Source organism: Mustela nivalis (genome assembly GCF_964662115.1).
Source record: "Mustela nivalis genome assembly, chromosome: 7".
Taxonomy (NCBI): domain Eukaryota; kingdom Metazoa; phylum Chordata; class Mammalia; order Carnivora; family Mustelidae; genus Mustela; species Mustela nivalis.
Window position 1 is genome coordinate 7,089,922 of NC_139026.1, and position 18,642 is coordinate 7,108,563.

An 18,642-nucleotide genomic window follows, 5' to 3' on the forward strand; every position below is an offset into this window, starting at 1 on the left:
CGCCTGGGGGGCTCAGTGGGTTAAAGCCTCTGCCTTCCGCTCCGGTCATGATCCCGGGGTCCTGGAATGGAGACCCGCATCGGGCTCTCTGCTCTGCAGAGAGGAAGCAGGGAGCCTGCTTTCTCCTCTCTCTCTCTCTGCCTGCCTCTCTGCCTGCTTGTGATCTCTGTCTGTCAAATAAATAAATTAAAAAAAAAAAAAAAAGAGGAGCCAGGAGAGGCATTTTTCAGCAGGGAAATCAAATGATCAAATCTCATTTATAGGAAGGTAAGTCCAACAGCAGTTTGGAAGATTGGGGAATCTTGGTAGCGGAAGTAGAATCTTGGAGGAATAGGTAGCAGAGTATCCAACACGTGCATTCATTCTTTTTTTTTTTTTTTTAAAGATTTTATTTTTTTATTTGACAGAGAGAGATCACAAGTAGGCAGAGAGGCAGGCAGAGAGAGAGAGGAGGAAGCAGGCTCCCTGTGGAGCAGAGAGCCTGATGCGGGACTCGATCCCAGGACCCTGAGATCATGACCTGAGCCGAAGGCAGTGGCTTAACCCACTGAGCCACCCAGGCGCCCCACGTGCATTCATTCTTGCCTTTAGTTATCTTCCAAGCATCGCCAGACGCTTTGTGCGAGATACCACCAAGCCCACGGAACACAGAGACAAACCAGACCCTGTCCTTGACCTCGTGGAACTTTGGGGCCAGGAAAGAGTGAGATTAGTGAGCCTCATGAGAAGGGGAGGGGGGCACAGGGCACTGTGGGAACACAGAGGAGGGAAAGGAGACTTAAATCTACATTGGGCAAGGGGTTCCTCCGTAGAAGATGGGACAACTGAGTGGCCCCTCAATGAGTAAGAGGCAGGACCAGCAGGGTGGGTAAAGTTCCTGCTACCTTAAAATCATGACTTTAGTCACTGCAAAGGGGTCAGTGAGACTGGGGCCAGGGGTAGATGCGCGAGGAAGGAAGATGGATAAGGCCGGAGATCCGGAGACGTTCTTGAAAAACTGGGTTCAAGCAGTTTGAATTTTATCCTGAAAATAGTGGCAAGATAGGAAATCATGTAGTCAGATTTGCCCTGTAGAAAGATCCCTGTGACAGCAAAGTGGAAAATGGACTGGAGGAGGCCAGGAGGCAGGAAGATAACTAGGAGGACGTTGCAGTGAGTCAGGAAAGATTGGTTGCAGTGATCCAGGTAGAAATATTAAGGACCTGAACTGAAGTCTATGTACAAAGTCTATGTACAACTTAGCTTTCTCTAAGTTATGCTGCATAAGAAACAGCTTTAAAATTTTACTGCTTATGGCAATCTATACTTATTTTTTTGCTCATATAATAGGTTCAGGTTGATTATCTTTCTGCTAGACTCAGCTACCCATATCTTTTCATTTTGGAGTCCAGGCTGAAGGAATAGCCACTGTCTGGGACCTTTTTTCACAGTGAGGGACTAGAGCACAAGTACCCCAGCCGAGCCCCACAGTTGCATTTAAAACTCTGGATGAGGGCGCCTGGGTGGCTCAGTGGGTTAAAGCTTCTGCCTCCAGCTTGGGTCATGACCTCAGGGTCCTGGGATTGAGCCCCACAGCGGGCTGTCTGCTCAGTGGGGAGCCTGCCTCCCTCTCTCTCTGCCTGCCTCTCTGCCTATTTGTGGTCTGTGTCTGTCAAATAAATAAATACAAATCTTAAAACAAAACAAAACTCTGGATGAGTGTGACAAAGTTCCCATATGCTCACATCCCACTGGCCAGAGCATATCATGTGGCGAAATCCAAAGTTAACAGGCCAGGGAAACCTGTTAAGTGTTGGAGGAAATGAATACTTACGAACATATAGGATCGTTTCTAACAATGGATTGTTGGGGACAGAAAGGAAAAGTGGATTGGATTTGGGATTTGGTGGGACTTAATGGATGTGCCAAGGATTACCTCAAGTGGCTAAATTGGGGGTGGTACCACTCAACAAGAAAAAGGAGAGGGGAAGAGGAACCTTGGAGCAGATGATACCCAGCATCACATCTGCCTTCTTGTGATCATGGTACCCTGGTTTTGCTTTTAGGGAACCAATCTTTCTTGACTCAACCATTATGCTTTGGGGGAAACTTCTACCCCCTTACCAAGGGTGCATGTGACCTCATCCTAAGCCAATGAGAACATACTGTACTCTTAAACACCGATTTGTTCAAGTGGAGTTTCACGACACACACATGGCCAGTCAGAGCCAGTGAGGCTCCATTTTAGGTGTTTAATGTGGACTTGAATGAGAAAGGTCAGAGTCCTGGCAGCATGAAGTGAATGGAACGTAGGAATGAAGGAATGGAGTCAGCACACAGAGGAAGCAGAGCAGGGAGGAGGTAGAAGAATGGTTTCTGGTGATATCACCTGAACTTTGACCAAGCCATATGTGGAACAACCCCGGGGAAATATTAATTGTAAGCATCAGAAATCTGGAGGATAAAAGGTAGAGAAGGAGTAGTTCGTGGAGGTCAGAATAGTCCAAGCAAAAGATAATGAAGGGTTGAATAAATCAGTGGCTTTGGAAATGGATGGAAACACAGAATGGGATGCATATCTGAAGACCATGGACTTTGTTGGCTCACAACCTTAGGGGGAATGGAGAGAAAGGTGAAGACGATGACATGCTCGTACACCGTGAGGAATGTTTGGGGAAACGGTGAAAGCATTGAGGTCAAGAGTACAGAATTGGGGGCATACTTGATGGTCAAAGAACAGGTTCCATTTTGGACATGTTAAATGTAGGCGCCTATGGGGATAGAAATACTGACATGGGGCATGATAATGGGTCAAGAACAGGGATGTAGGCATGGAACATGTCAACATATAGTTATAAAGACAGAACGGAAGAGGGGCATGGACCTTGGAGAAGCACACCCATTTAAGGAGCTGTCAGTGAATGCAGAGCCATGAAAATTGGTGAGGCACGGTCACGGGAAGGGAAGGGTGAAGGGCACCAGTAGCCAAGGAATTAGGCAGTCCCCAGGAGTAGGGGGTTTTTATAACACTTTCCTCTCCCGTGCACTCTACATCCAAACTGTTGGCGAAGGTGATCAATCCTATTTTAAAAACGTGTCTCGGGGCACCTGGGTGGCTCAGTCCTTAAGTGGCTGCCTTCAGCTCAGGTCAAGATTCTAAGGTCCTGGGATCCAGCCCCCCAATGTGCCTGCTCAGCGGGAAGCCTGCTTCACACTTTCCCACTTCCCCTGCTTGTGTTCCCTCTCTCCCTGTGTCTCTCCCTCTGTCAAATAAATAAATAAAACCTTAAAAAATGAAACAAAACAAAACATGTCTCAGTTCCCTCCAATTACTTCCATCCCCATTCTCAGCACATGGTCTAAGCCACTATTTCGTCCACATTACAAGACTTCACTGGTTTCCCTGCTTCTACTCTTGCTCCATTTCAGACCCATTCTCCACACAACAGCCAGAGTGAACTTCCAGAAATCTAAACTGAATCATATCACTCTACAGCTCAAAGCCCTCCAAAGTTCTCCTACCGCTCTTAGAATGAAGCCCATGGGTGACAAGGAACCGTTGGAGGGCTGTAAGTAGGGGAGTGACACAATAAAATTTGAGAATTTGGAAAGCATTTTGGAAAGTCACCCTGATAGAGAGAAGAGGACCAGAGAGTACAGCGAGGAAGCTGTTGTATGGTGACAGAAAATGGGTTTGAGGAATATTTAGGCCTCATAGTTGAATCTATGAGGTCGGTGGTTGACTGACCGGTTAATGGAAGGAGATAGGGAGTGGACGCAATGATGTGGCAGGCAGCCATACAGGGCAGACACAAACTGGTATAACTTAAAATTCAAGGTCACTTCTCTCCCTGAGCCTTCAAAAATGCTGAGAACATTACCGAGCATCAACAGCCAGCTGTCTTGCCCACTCTCCTCAGGACGATGGCTAACCTTTGGCTGAGCTGTGTGCTTGCCTCACCTTCCTCTTTCACTCTCAGTAATGGCCTCACTTCCTACCTCACAGAGCAAAGATAAAGCTTCCGAAGACAACACGTTCACGTCCCCACTACCCAAATCCCACTACCCATATCCATCTGGAGCCTATTCCTTCTTCCAGTTTCAGTAGTACGGCAGAAGGGAGCAAACCCTCCCAAGATTAGAGGAGAAACTAGAGAATCAGAGAAGATCTAGTTCTTAATGGGGTCATTCCTCCCTGGTAGCTTAGATGGGGGCATTTTCACACAATTATATTTGGGAAAAAAAATCCCCAGGAGGAGAGCATATGCATTGTTGGGGCCAAAAGACTAGGAAATCTTTATCACTTCTCAAGAAACAGGGTAAAATCCTATCAATAGGAGGAAATTGCGTTTTTCATACGGCTAGACAGTATGGAGTTGGAAGAAAAGGAATTCTATGGTGATACGGTGAGTTTGCCCTTTGGTAACTGAGGAACAAAACAGCTACAGTTACTTCTGATACAGAGCTTTCAAACTGAAGAGAAAATGCCTACCACGTTACAGCCCTGTGAGAGCCCAGAGCTCCCTCTTGCTCCCAGTCGTCTTGGAAAGCAGTAGATGCCCAAGCAGAGGAAGGCTCCACTGACATCCAGTGGGAATGTGCCAGAAGCAAGATGGTATGGCACTGCTCTCCTGCCAAGGAGGGATGGAGATGGGGAGTCTCAAGGGGCAGAGGGGGGCTCAAAGCGAGAAAGGGTCTCACTTACAGAGGAGGCTCGCAGAAGAACCAGAGAAGTGACAGGGGAATGGGGGGGGGGGGCGGTCCACAGACCAGGGAGGGGAGGCCTTTTCTCCTTTTGGCTCATTTTCTGGGTCTTCCTCCTCTACCTTTAAGATGCTCAGATCCCCACATCTCAGTCCCCGGCCCTCCAACACCACTCTCTCTATCCCCGACCAGGCTGCAAGTGCCATCCCTACCTATGTTTGTTGAATGAGTCTGTGAACAAATGCAGGTGAAGATTTCTGGAGGGTTTTGGCGGGGGTAGGGGGTGTGAGCTTTGTGGTGGGTATTGTGGAGCGCACGTATTGCATGGAGCACTGGATGTGGTGCACAAACAATGAATTTTGGAACACTGAAATAAATTAAATTAAATTAAATTTAAAAAAAGTAATTGGGGCGCCTGGGTGGCTCAGGTCATGATCTCAGGGTCCTGGGATCCATGCACCGCATTGGGCTCTCTGCTTAGCGGGGAGCCTGCTTCCTCCTCTCTCTCTGCCTCTCTGCCCACTTGTGATCTCTTTCTGTCAAATAAATAAAATCTTTATAAAAAATTTTTTTTAAAAAAAGATGATAGGGGCGCCTGGGTGGCTCAGTGGGTTAAAGCCTCTGCCTTCGGCTCAGGTCATGATCTCAGGGTCCTGGGATCAAGCCCCACATAGGGCTCCCTGCTTGGCAGGGAGCCTGCTTCCACCCCCCCCTCTGCCTGCCTCTCTACTTGTGATCTCTGTCTGTCAAATAAATAAATATATAAATCTTTTTTAAAAAATAAATTTAAAAAGATTATATTATGGGCTCAACAGTGTCCCCTCCCTAAATTCAGAAAGTCCTTATTCCCTGTATCTCAGAATGTAGCTATATTGGGAGACAAGTTCTTCAAAGAGGTGATTAAGTTAAAATGAGACTGTAGGGTGGGGCCCTAATCTTATATGACTGGTGTCCTAATAAGAGTAACAGATACCAGGGATTCGGGTACACAGAAAAAAAAAAAAAAAAAAAAAAGCCCTGTTTTGAGGACACAGAGAAGGCAAATGGGTTACTCTGAAATAAGAAATATGTATTTGGTCTTTGTCCCCAGTTCCTGGCACAGAGCTCCTAAAATCCTTGGAATTTCCTGAGTGAAGAGGTGAGAGGACCCTCTTTTGTTATTCACAATTAGCCCCTTTCAACCACACCTGAGTTTATGCAAATGAGGTGATTCTTGGCGCACCCCAAGCCCCTAGATAGCTTTAGGATCCTCCCCTGCCCAAGGATCCAACCCTGTGATTGGACCGTTGGAACTTTCAGGTCTACCCAATCCCCCACCCCTGGGGAGGCCGAAGGGATTGGAGAGTGAGTTAATCTCAATAGTCCAATAATTTAATCATTTGTTCCTCTGTGACGGAATTTCCATAAAAATGCTAAACTATGAGGCTTGTAGAGCTTCTGGATTGGCAAACACGTCAAGGTGCTGGGAAGGTAGCGCACCCACACAGGGCATGGAAGCTTCCAGCCCGTCCTCCTACATATGCCGTATGCACTTCTCCCATTTGCCTGTCCCTGAGCCGCGTCCTTCATAACAAACAGATAACAGGATGTAAAGCGGCCTTCCTACCTGAGCCATTCTAGCAATTTACTGAACCTGAGGAGGGGGTCATGGGAACCCCCAATTTATAGCCTCAATCAAAAAGTACAGGAGGCCTGGGAATTGTGATTGTCTCCTTTTTTTTTTTTTAAGATTTTATTTTTATTTATTCATTTGACAGAGAGAGATCACGAGTAGGCGGAGAGTCAGGCAGGGGGGCAGGGGAAGGATGCAGGCTCCCTGCTGAGCAGAGAGTCCCATGCGGGCCTCGATCCCATGTCCCAGGACCCTGGGACCATAACCTGAGCCAAAGGCAGAGGCAATAACCCACTGAGCCACCCAGGCACCCCGTGATTGGCTTCTGAAGTAGGGGCACTCTCTCTCAGGGGACCCAACCCTTAATTTATGGCATCTGATGCTAACTAACTCTGGGTGGTTAGTGTCAGAACTGAATAGAATTGTTGGACACCCAGTGGGTGTCCAGAGAGCTGGAGACCTGGTTTTGGGTGTAGAAAACCAATAGCAACATACATGTGATGTTATGAAAACTGTTCAGAGTGGTTCCCTGCAAAACGGAGCACTCTCAACAGACACCAAACCTGCCAACACCTTGATCTTGGGCTTCTAGCCTCCATAGCTGTGAGAAAATAAATTTCTGTTGTTTAAGCCTCTCAGCCCATGGTATTCTGCTGGAGTAGCCCTGACAAATGCACACAGGGGGATATGTGGAAGGACCGTGAGCTGATGGCAGCAAGCAAGTCGGGTATGTGGGGTCTCAACCTGAGAGTGGGGTCTGGGCTGGATAAGGAAATTGTTGGGCAAAGTGATATCACTTTCACAGAGTCTGTTGTCTCTGTCTCCTGTGGAGATCATGGAGAGTGAGAAGAAAGTCATCACCTTTTATATTCAGTCTGGGAGGATGCTGTTTGTTGATTTCCCAGTGTTCAGGTCCCCCTTCCTTCTTCCAGCCAGAAACCTGGTTTTGTTTGGGTCTTTGTACCTCCCCAGGCAGCCTATGAGAATCTTGGGACTCTGACCCCATTCCCTGCTCCGGCGCTGGATCCCCTTTCGTTTAAGCCAGAATGAAAAAGTCATTTTCCTAGTGAGTGATTAGTTCTAGATTTTGCTTAAGCTAATCATCTCAACCCGTTCCTCTGGTCACTGTCATGTTCTAGGGGTTGGCAGAGACTGTAGGTAGCCTCCAATATTTCTTCTTTCTATAGAACTCTCCATTTTGAGCCAGGCCTTGGCCACCATCCCCCTAAAGACTAGATCTCCAGCACCACCACTTGCAACTAGGTGTGGTCATGGAGTAAGTTTCAACCAATCGGATGTACATATGATTGGTGAAGGCCAGTTTTGAGAAGTATCCTTAAAAAGGGATGTTGTAATCATCCACGCTGCATAAAAAAATTACCCCAAAGCTAAGTGCCTGAAAACAACAGACATTAGTTTCTTGAAGTTTCTGTGGGTTAGGAATCCAGCAGTTCTTTCGGGCGAGGCTGTAATCAAGGTATCAGCGGGGGTTGCCATCACCTAAAGGCTCCACGAGGAGGGTTTGCTTCTGAGCTCACTCATGTGGCTCTTGAGGTCACAAAGGAAGGATCCATTTCCAAATTTACTAACATGGGGCTCTGTGCAGGGCTGCCTCATGACGTAGCAGCTGGAATGCCCCAAAGTGGGCCATCAAGAGATGGTGAAAGAGGGGTGCCTGGGTGGCTCAGTGGGTTAAAGCCTCTGCCTTCGGCTCGGGTCGTTGTCCCAGGGTCTTGGGATCCGGCTCCGTGTTGGGCTGTCTGCTCCACGGAGAGCCTGTTTCCTCCTCTCTCTCTCTGCCTGCCTCTCTGCCTATTTGTGATCTCTGTCAAATAAATAAATAAAATCTTTAAAAAAAAAAAAAGAGAGAGAGAGAGAGAGATGGTGAAAGAAAACACCCAAGACAGAGCCACCATTTTTTTATGGATTCATCTTTTTTTTTTTAATTTAATTTAATTTATTTATTTGACACAGAGAGAGATCACAAGTAGGCAGAGAGGCAGGCAGAGAGAGGAGGAAGTAGGCTCCCTGCTGAGCAGAGAGCCCCATGTGGGGCTCGATCCCAGGACCCTGAGATCATGACCTGAGCTGAAGACAGAGGCTTTAACCCACTGAGCCACCCAGGCACCCCTGGACTCATCTTGAAAGTAACATACTACTACTTCTGTAGTCTATTCCTTACAAACTAGTCAGTCTAGCCAATGCTGGGGGACAGTGGATTACAAAAAGATGTGAATACTGGGAGGAAGGGAAAACCGGGCACTGTTATAGAGGCTGTCCCCCACAGTGGGAAGTGCTCACCTCTTTACCTTTTTCTTCTGCCTGCTGACTAGAAAAAGAGAACTAGGGGCGCCTGGGTGGCTCAGTGGGTTGAGCCTCTGCCTTCGGCTCGGGTCATTATCCCAGAGTCCTGGGATCGAGCCCCGCATCAGGCTCTCTGCTGGACAGGGAGCCTGCTTCCCCCCGCCCCTCTCTCTGCCTGCCCCTCTGCCTACTTGTGATCTCTGTCTGTCAAATAAATAAATAAAATCTTAAAAAAAAAAAAAAGAGAGAGAGAGAGAGAGAGAGAGAGAGAGAGAACTAGTGGCTGGAATTCAAGCAGCCATTTTGTACCATGAGGTGATCTTGGGAATGGTGGGTGCAAATAGTGCAGCAAAAGGACAGAAGGAGCCGGGGTCCCTGACATTTGAAGGCTGTGTCTCTCAGCTTTTATTTATCTTGTTTAAGACATTGTTATTTTGTACTTCCCATTTCTGACGGTCAAACATAACCCTATGAGACCCAGGTCTTTAGTGTGGCCTGGAAACTACTCTGGTTGGTAAAAGAGCTGGTTTCTTACCATTTTTATGCTTTAGATATGAGAATTAAGTTCTCTTTCTTTCTTTCTCTCTCTCTTTTATTTATTTATTTATTTATTTATTTTTTATTATTATTTTTTAACCATGCAACATTGTCTTTTATTATGTATGGTTTTTAAAAATTATTTCCTCAATCTCTCCATACATAGGCAAAAGGAAGTATATTGTTTAACCTACAGAACTGGGAAATATTGACCACTGCCTAGAGGAGGGAAAATCAACCCTAAAACAAGCTTAACCAGAAGGCCAATTCATCTGCCGACCTCCAAGAACATGGAGATGAACATGATAGACAGACTGTCCCCCATCTGAATCTTCATTCACCACCATTCGATAACCCTTCTTCAGGCCCAAATAAGCAGCACATTTCTTGCCAACAATCATTAAATGTCCAAGAAGACTTTCATCATCATCTTCTGCTACAGAAATCTGGGATATATGTTTCTTGGGTATCACCAGAAAATGAGTTGGTGCTTGAGGGGAAATGTCATGGAAAGCAAGACACTGATCATCCTCAAAAATGATTTTGGCTGGGATTTCCTTGCGAATGATCTTCCCGAAGATTGTGTCGCCACCAGGCCACGCGGCCTGAGCCTTGGCGATCTCATCTGCCATCTCGGCCTCCCTCCCGCGCGGCCGCCCCATGCAGAAGCTCGAGAGGAGGGAGCTCTCTCTTTTATTTTTAAAAAGATTTTATTTACTTATTTGAGAGAGAGCTAGGACGCACAGATGGGGGCAGGACAGAGGAAGAGGGAGAAGCAGACTCCTTGCTCTGCTAAGTGCAGAGCCCAGCGCAAGACTCAATCCTGGGACCCTGAGATCAAGACCTGAGCCAAAATCAGACCCTTAACTGACAGAGCCTCCTGGATGGACACCCCTCTGTCTTTTATTAAAAGTATGGTTTCAGGGTTACAATATAGTCTGTATGTTATACTGTGCTCACTACAAATGTAGGGACCATCTGTCGCCACGCAACACTATACCATACCATTGACTATATTCCTTATGCTGAACCTTTCATCCCTGTGAATTATTGGTTCCATTACTGGAAGCCTGTACCTCCCACTCCGTTGCCCCCCTTCTGCCTATGTCTTCACTCTCCTTGCCTCTGCCAACCACCAGATCGTTCTCTGTATTTATGGGTCTGTATGGCTTTTTGTGTGTTAGTGCATTTGTTTTGTTTTTTAGATTCCACAAACAAGGACTTACTCCTGTTAGAGGTTCACTGAAATCACGTTCAGTCTCTTGCCTTCTTTAAATTCAGCCACAGACTGTCCTGGGTTCCATTGCCCCGACTCTTTCTCCCCTTTCAGGGATTTCCCCCATTCAGATGCAGAAACTTGAACCTGTTTGCAGATTGTGAAGAAGAAACTGGCATAGAGGAAGAAATAAAAATCCAGGAGGAGTCAGGAATAATTCGTGAGACAATGCCCCAGAGCAGGGGGCAGCGAACTGCAGAGGCCAGCTGCCGGGTTTTTGTAAATCAAAATTTATTGGAACCTAACCCCACCCATTCATTTACTGATTGTCTATGTAGGGTTTTCTAGCTATAAAGGAGGAAAGGCCAGCAGAGCCTGAAATATTTGTTGTCTTGCCCTTTATAGAAAAGTTTGCTGACTCCTGCCCTAGAGGAGGCAGGAGGTGGGGGACTGGGTGCCCAGGAGTCAAAGATGCCGGAGAGGTAGTAAAAAGAAAAAAAGTGGGGCCCACTGCCTGTAGGAAATGTAGCATGATTAAGGTGAGGCTGAGAAGGGGGAAGAGATAAGAGGCACCAGGAGGCTCCACGCTTCTGAAAGGCAGAGGTTTGTGGGCGGGGGTGGGGGTGTGTGAGAGGAGTGGGGCCAGGAGGCAAGGAGATGGGGATGTCAGGGACTGGGGTTTCTGAGCTGCTGAGACTGGCATGATGGTGGGAGAGCTTCGTCTGGATCCCATGTCAATCACTAGCACCACCAGCTCTCTGTCCCGTAGTCTTCCCCTAGCTGCCCGTCCTGGGGCCCAGATGCCCAAGTTCTCTGTGTGACAGAGAAGCAGGTGGTGGTTTGAGGAGACTGAGGAATTGTGGCGAAGAGCCAGCAGGGAAAGGCTACCGGGCCAGAGGCACAGGAGGTGAGGAGGAACCGTGAGCCTCTGCTTCTGCGGCTGCAGGGCCAAGGCCAGCAGGTCCCTGGGTGCCAGTGAGAACAAGGGGCTGCAGGGAGTGGGCTCTGAGTGTTGATGCTGAGGGGCTTTTTCTGCCATGAAAGTGGGAGCAAAAAGCCAAGGAGAAAGGGCACAGAAGATGTGTGAAGGGTGAGGAAACTCAGAATAGCCTAGAGTGGAACAAAGCAAAGAAAGCCAGAGACGGAGTTGGATTTCCACACTTACTCTATGATCAGTTAGCATTTAGACCCTTAAAACAATCTCGGACTAGTTACTAAGATAAGAGCATTTGGGAAAATTAGGAGTAGAAAACCTTGAAACAAATAAAACAAGGATTTCTCTCTTTCTAGGGCACCTGGGTGACTCAGTGGGTCAAGTCTCTGCCTTCGGCTCAGGTCATGATCTCAGGGTCCTGGGATCTAGTCCCGCATCGGGCTCTCTGCTCAGCAGGGAGTCTGCTTCCTCTTCTCTCTCTCTCTGCCTGCCTCTCTGCCTACTTGTGATCTCTCTGTCAAATATATAAATAAAATCTTAAAAAAAAAAAAAAAAAGAATTTCTTTCTTTCTCCAGTAAAAGTCCAGAGGCAGGTGGCCCAGGACTGGTGTTAGGGACTCCAGCGGGCATCAGGGGTCCAGGCTCCTTCCTTCCACCTTCTTGCCCTGCCTTGTGCATGCATTTTCCTTTCCCAAGTTATCTCTGCTCCAAGGACTAGCAGCCATCACATTTCCACTTTAGCCTGGAAAAGGAAGAAATGAGAGAAGGGGGCATGCCCCTCCCTGTAAGAGCGCCTGGGTGGCTCAGTGGGTTAAAGTCTCTGCCTTTGGCTTGGGTCATGGTCTCAGGGTCCTGGGATCCCTGCTTGGCAGGGAGCCTGCCTCCCCCTCTCTCTCCGCCTGCCTGCCTCTCTACCTACTTGTGATCTCGATCTGTCAAATAAATAAATAAAATATTTTAAAAATAATAAATAATAAATAAGAGCTCTTCCCAGAAACTGCACCCGCCATTACATATCACCTTGGCCAGAATGTAGTTTACATAGTTACACATTGCTGCAAGGCAACCTTGGAAATATGGCCTTCATTCTGAGTGGTCATGTGCAAACCTAAATTTTACAGAAAGTGGAAAACATAGATTGGGAAACCAATACTTTTCTCTGCCATGTCCTACCCTTTTGTCCATGCATATGAAAGATGATTGTACATTTTGATTTGCACAGGATAGTCATGATTTACACTGTTATCCCACATAATTATCGACAGCATTCCTTTTCACTCAAAAGTGAAAAAAGGGAGAAAAACTGGTCATTCCTCAAAAAATTCAACATAGAAATATATGATCCAGAAATTCTATCCTAGGTACATACCCAAAAGAATTGAAAGCAGGGACACAGATTACTTCTACACCCATATTCATAGCAGCATTTTTCATAATAGCCAAAAGAGGGAAACGACCAATTGTCCATGACCAACTGATAGATAAACAAAATGTAGAATATATGTGCAATGGAGTATTATTCAGCCATAAAAAAGAATGAAGTACTAATTCATGCTACAACATAGATGAACCTTGAAAACATTATGCTTAGGGAAAGAAACCAGACACAAAGGACAAATACTGTATGGTTCTGCTTGTATTTAATGGGTACAGAGGTTTTTTTGTTTAAGATTTTATTTATTTATTTGACAAACAGAGATCACAAGTAGGCAGTGAGGCAGGCAGAGACAGAGGAAGGAAAGCAGGCTCCCTGCTGAGCAGAGAACCCCATAGAGTGATTCTGGGCTCCATCCCAGGACCCTGGGATCATGACCTGAGCCAAAGGCAGAGGCTTTTTTTTTTTTTTTAAGATTTATTTATTTATTTATTTGACAGAGAGAGAGATCACAAGTAGACAGAGAGGCAGGCAGAGAGAGAGAGAGAGAGAGAGAGAGAAGCAGGCTCCCTGCTGAGCAGAGAGCCCGATGCGGGACTCGATCCCAGGACCCCTAGATCATGACCTGAGCCAAAGGCAGCCGCTTAACCCACCGAGCCACCCAGGCGCCCAAAGGCAGAGGCTTTAACCCACTGAGCCACCGAGGTGCCCAAGGGTACAGAGTTTCTATTTGGGATGATGAAAAATTATGGGAATGGCTACAAGAGCACAATAATGTGAATGTACTTAATGCCACCAAACACTTAAAAATGGTTAAAATGGTGAATTTTTTGATATGTATATTTTACCATAACAAAAGAAAAGGGAAAAACCAAAACTTGAGGTATTTACAAAGAGAAAAGAAGGAATAAATGTCCATACAAATACTGACTATTCAGAGCAGCTTTACTGTGGAAACTGGACAGGAGGATGGTACCCCAGCAGGTGACTGGATAAACAAACTGTGGTACCGCTGCACAGTAGAACACGACTCAGCTGGAGTACGACTCAGCCATCAAAAAAAATAGGAAATCTTGCTATTTGCAATGAAGGGAATGGAAGTAGAGGGTATTATGCTAAGCGAAGTAAGTCAATCAAAGAAAAACAATGATCATATGATCTCATTCATATGTGGAATTTAAGAAACAAAACAGGATCATAGGGGGAGAGAGGAAAAAATAAAACAAGACAAAATCAGAGAAACCACAAGAGACTCTTAATCACAGGAAACAAACTGAGGGTTGCTGGAGGGGTGGGGGATGGGGTCACTGTGGGATGGGCATTGGGGAGGGCACGTGATGTATGTAACGAGCACTGGGTATTATACAAGACTGATGAGTCACTGTTCTCTACCTCTGAAGCCAATAATACATTATATGTTAATTAATTGAATTTAAATGAAAAAAAAGTAAGAAAAAAACACTGCTCAGCAATATAAAGGAATAAACTGCTGAGAATACAACAAAAATGAATCTCAATTATGCTGCATGAAAGAAGCCAGACAAAAAAGAGTATAGTGTTTATATATAGATCTATGTAAAATTTACATAATATTCTAAAAAATGCAGGCTCACAAATGGTGACAGAGATAGATGGGTAGTTGCCTGGAGAGGTGGGGTACAGGTAGAGACAGGAGAGAAAGTTTACCAAGGGACACAAGGAGTTTTGGGAAGGGGAACAGATATGTTTCTTATCTTCATCGTGGAGACAGTTTCATGGACATACGCAAACATCAAAACTCTTCAATCTGTATACTGAAATATGTGCAATTTTTTGATTTGCCGAGTATACCTCAGTAACACGATTAAAATAAACATGAGTGCATACTTACATTAATATATGAAGAGATAATATACAGAAGTGTTCCAGTTCGGGCAGTATGTCCCATGGTCACCCTATATACATCCTTCTTTCCATATATAGAACACACTCACCTGTGCCCAGTAGAGAACCCCCAAATCTCACTGCACCCCACTCAAGGTCTGTAACCATCCACCAGCTCCAGATGTCGGTGCAACTTACAAACTAAAAGTCGAACCCTCATTTAAATACACGTCAGTGGCGTAGGAACAATATAATCCCCCCACACACCCAAACGACCATTCTGAAAATTAAAGGCTATGAAACACCCAGCAGATGATGGTCTACTGCAATCCATAGTGTCTTCTGAGTGGGGACAGGGAAGATTTCCTTCTCTGGCAGTAGAATTAGTTCCTGTGTGGACTTCATGGGACAGCCGCTAGCTCTTCCTTCTGGTGTCCTGCATGGAATCAAGGGGTGAGTGTCACAGATGTTTGCAGGCCGAGCTAGTGGTTTCTTTGCAGATATAATTCTTTCAAACACTTAAATGGCTTTCAGGCTATTTGCTTCAAGTGCAAATGACCACAGCCAAAGATCTCATCTAGATAAAACTTTTAAGCCTGGGTACTTTGGTTTCTTAGAAATGAGCCTCTGTGTTGAGCCTAATGGCAGCCATCTTCATTCCTCCTGAAATAGGGTGGGAAAGCAGCATCCTTTAATCCTGCTTTTGCCTTCAGGCCCATGGCCTCTGGGAGAAAATTAGTCTAATCTCTTGCTACTGCTCCCGTGCCACTCCCTATAGCTGCTCAGGTTTGCAAATACCAAAACAGATGGCTTCTTTCGGCTGTGAAAGTCGTCTCCACGCTCTGGAACTCTTGGACAACTTGGACTATGAACCACCAGTGGAGTATCTTTCTTTCTATCTCTGCCAAAGATTGGGGAACTTCAGCCTGTGCCCCCCTCCAGTAAGATCTAAAAAGCAGCAAACAGCACCCAAAACACAGGAAGACAATTTTTCCCAACTAGTTCTCCAGTATTCCTGCCTTGTTGGGAACTTGCCTTTCAAGGGCTACTGGAGCTGGTGACCCATGAGTGTGTTGTGAAGTCAAGTGGGTCACAGGCAATTTTTCGTTTTTTTTTTTTTTTTCCCAATTTTTCATTTTAAGGAGTTAGAATAGAATAGAAAATATTAGATGCATGCAGCTAGGGGCAGGAATAGAAGCTCAGCTACATTGAATTCCTTGCTCAGGCTGCTGCTAGCTCTCTGGCCCATGCCCCTTTGATAATGGGTGGCCTCTGTCCTCAAGCACCAAGATAGGATCTATAGCGCATGGCAGAAGTTTGGGGAGAGATGAAGGAGGCGGCAAAGGGGACACCCACAGTCTCTTACTCTCTGTTCCTAGAAGCCACCAGACAGCATCTCTACTTAATATCCCACCCACAAGAGCTTAGTCACGGGGCCACAGTTAATGCAGGACGGGGAGAGATATGGTTTTTATCCTGGGTAACATGTCCATCTAAAAGCTACATTAGGGGCGTCTGGGTGGCTCAGTGGGTTAAAGCCTCTGCCTTCGGCTCAGGTCATGATCTCGGGGTCCTGGGATCGAGCCCCGCGTCGGGCTCTCTGCTGAGCAGGGAGCCTGCTTCCTCCTCTCTCTCTCTGCCTGCTTCTCTGCCTCCTTGTGATCTCTGTCTGTCAAATAAATAAATAAAATCTTTGAAAATAAAAAAATAAAAATAATAAAAGCTATATTAAATGGAAAAAATGAGTCTGTTAATTATAAGGCAACTGACAATGCATGAATATATGTAGATTTTTTTTTTTAATTACTAATTTCAAGGCATCACGGGTGCTAATCAATTTCAAAACTCTCAGAGCTGGGCATCTGGACGGCTCAGTCCGTTAAATGTCTGCCTTCAACTCAGGTCGTGATCCCAGAGTCCTGGGATCAAGTCCTACATCAGGCTCCTTGCTCTGCAGGGAGCCTGCTTCTCCCTCGTCCTCTGCCTGCCATTCCCTGTGCTTGTGCTCTCTGTGTCATATAAATAAATACTTAATTAAAAACAAACAAACAAACAAAAGCTCTCAGAGCTATTCTCACCTAGGAAGTAGACACTGTGTTCTTGGTCTGCCTTTGACCCATTCCCACCAATAGTGTCTCCAGACTCCCAGCTCTTCAACTACCAGATACAGGGCTTACACTTAAAAAGGGAGTCAAGATTCCCAGGTGCAAATCCAGACTATACCCTTACGAGCCACGAGCCACGTGACTTTTGTTGGCAAGTTATTTTAACACAGTGTCTCTTTCCTGGGCGCTAACATAATGGGAGACCAATAGTTCCATAGCAGAGCATTTTTATGAAGATGAGATATGGATTTGCATGTAAGGAAGTGGAGAGCCAGGCACATGATTAGCTCTTAATAAATGATAATTCTAGTTTATTATTCAGTATCATCTTGCTACCCCAAGGCTAAACTTTCCCACACGTGAGAATCTTCTGGAATGTGTCTGTGGTGTCGGCCCCATTTTCCATCCCATGATCCCTTTCTTATTTTGTAATAACATTGTTTCCAATTAAAAAGTAATACAACCTAACAATTTCACCTCTAGGAGTCTATTTTAGAGGCTCCCATGAGCACACAAAGATACACCTGGAGGGCTGGCATTGTTTGTAACAGTAACAAATTGGAAAACAACTATAGATAAGAGGGTATTTAAAATTTAAGGAACAGCCAGACTCTGGAATCTCATGAAGCCATTTAAAAGACCTAGACTGGGGCACCTGGGTGGCTCAGTGGGTTAAACCTCTGCCTTCGGCTCGGGTCATGGTCTCAGGGTTCTGGGATGGAGCCCCGCATCGGGCTCTCTGTTCAGTAGGGAGCCTGCTTCCTCTTCTTTCTCTCTCTGCCTGCATCTCTGCCTGCATCTCCGCCTACTTGTGATCTCTGTCTGTCAAATAAATAAATAAAATCTTTTAAAAATTTAAATAAATAAATAAATAAATAAATAAATAAGTGAATGACCTAGACTAACTTCTTACACTACTCTCTCCTTGTCCCCTTCTCCAGGCTCCCCGAGAGAGGTCTCAAACATGCTACTCTGTTCCTGTTGTAGTCTCTGGCATGAGCCCTTCCCTCAACTTGGCGTGTTCTGTCCCTGACAGATTTCATTCACTCACTCACTCACTCATTAATTCATTTAATAAAGATTTTATTTATTTATTTGACAGAGAGATCACAAGTAGGCAGAGCAGCAGGCAGAGAGAGGAGGAAGCAGGCTCCCTGCTGAGCAGAGAGTCGATGTGGGGCTCAATCCCAGGATCCTGGGATCATGACCTGAGCAGAAGGCAGAGGCTTAACCCACTGAGCCACCCAGGCGTACCCAGATTTCATTTAGATATGACTTTCCCTAACTCCCTCTCCCAACAGAAAGGCGCCCTTCAGCCAATCTCTAGCACATCACCCTGTTTTATTTCTCAATATAACACATTCCCCTAATTTATTTATTTACTTATTTATTTTCTGTCTGTATGTCTGCCTGTCTTCCCCATTTATGAAACAAATGCTAGGAGGGTAGTGTCCTCATCTTGTTTATCATTCTGTCCCCACTGACGGAAAACTGAGCCTGCTCTATAGTGGGGATTCACTAAATACTCACTGAATATATAACACCAGCTACACTTAGTGAGAACTTTGTTTTCTGTGCATCATTCTATATCCTTTATGTATACTTATATGCATATTGGTAGAACCCTTACAACAATTCTATAAGGTATTTACTATTACTGTTACGTTATTTTACAAATGAAGCTTTGCCTAAGACCAAGCAGTTACTAAATAGCAGAGCTGAATTTCAACCCAGGAAGTATGAGTTCCAGAGACTGTGACCTTAACCTCGACACAACATTGTCCTTTAAATGTCAAGGACCAAAACATATAGAATGTAGGCAAAGCAGTGCTGAGAGGGAAATTTATTTTTTTATGTCTTTTTTTCTTTAAATGTCTATTTTGGGGGGTGCCTGGATGGCTCAGTGGGTTGGGTCTCTGCCTTCGGTTTGGGTCATGGTCTCGGGGTCCTGGGATCGAGTTCCATGTTGGGCTCTCTGATCTATGGGGCGCCTGCTTCCTCTTCTCTCTCTCT

The 18,642-nt window shown here is 45.6% G+C and overlaps 1 protein-coding gene and 1 pseudogene across 2 annotated transcripts in view; both read right to left on the reverse strand.

Moving 5' to 3' along the window:
• L3MBTL2 (L3MBTL histone methyl-lysine binding protein 2) overlaps positions 1-18,642 on the reverse strand; it is a 529,035-nt gene that overhangs the window by 170,418 nt on the left and 339,975 nt on the right. The window lies entirely within an intron of this gene.
• LOC309869248 (adenosine 5'-monophosphoramidase HINT1 pseudogene) lies at positions 9,190-9,819 on the reverse strand (annotated as a pseudogene). The gene has a single exon. The product of its transcript is annotated as an adenosine 5'-monophosphoramidase HINT1 pseudogene (transcript).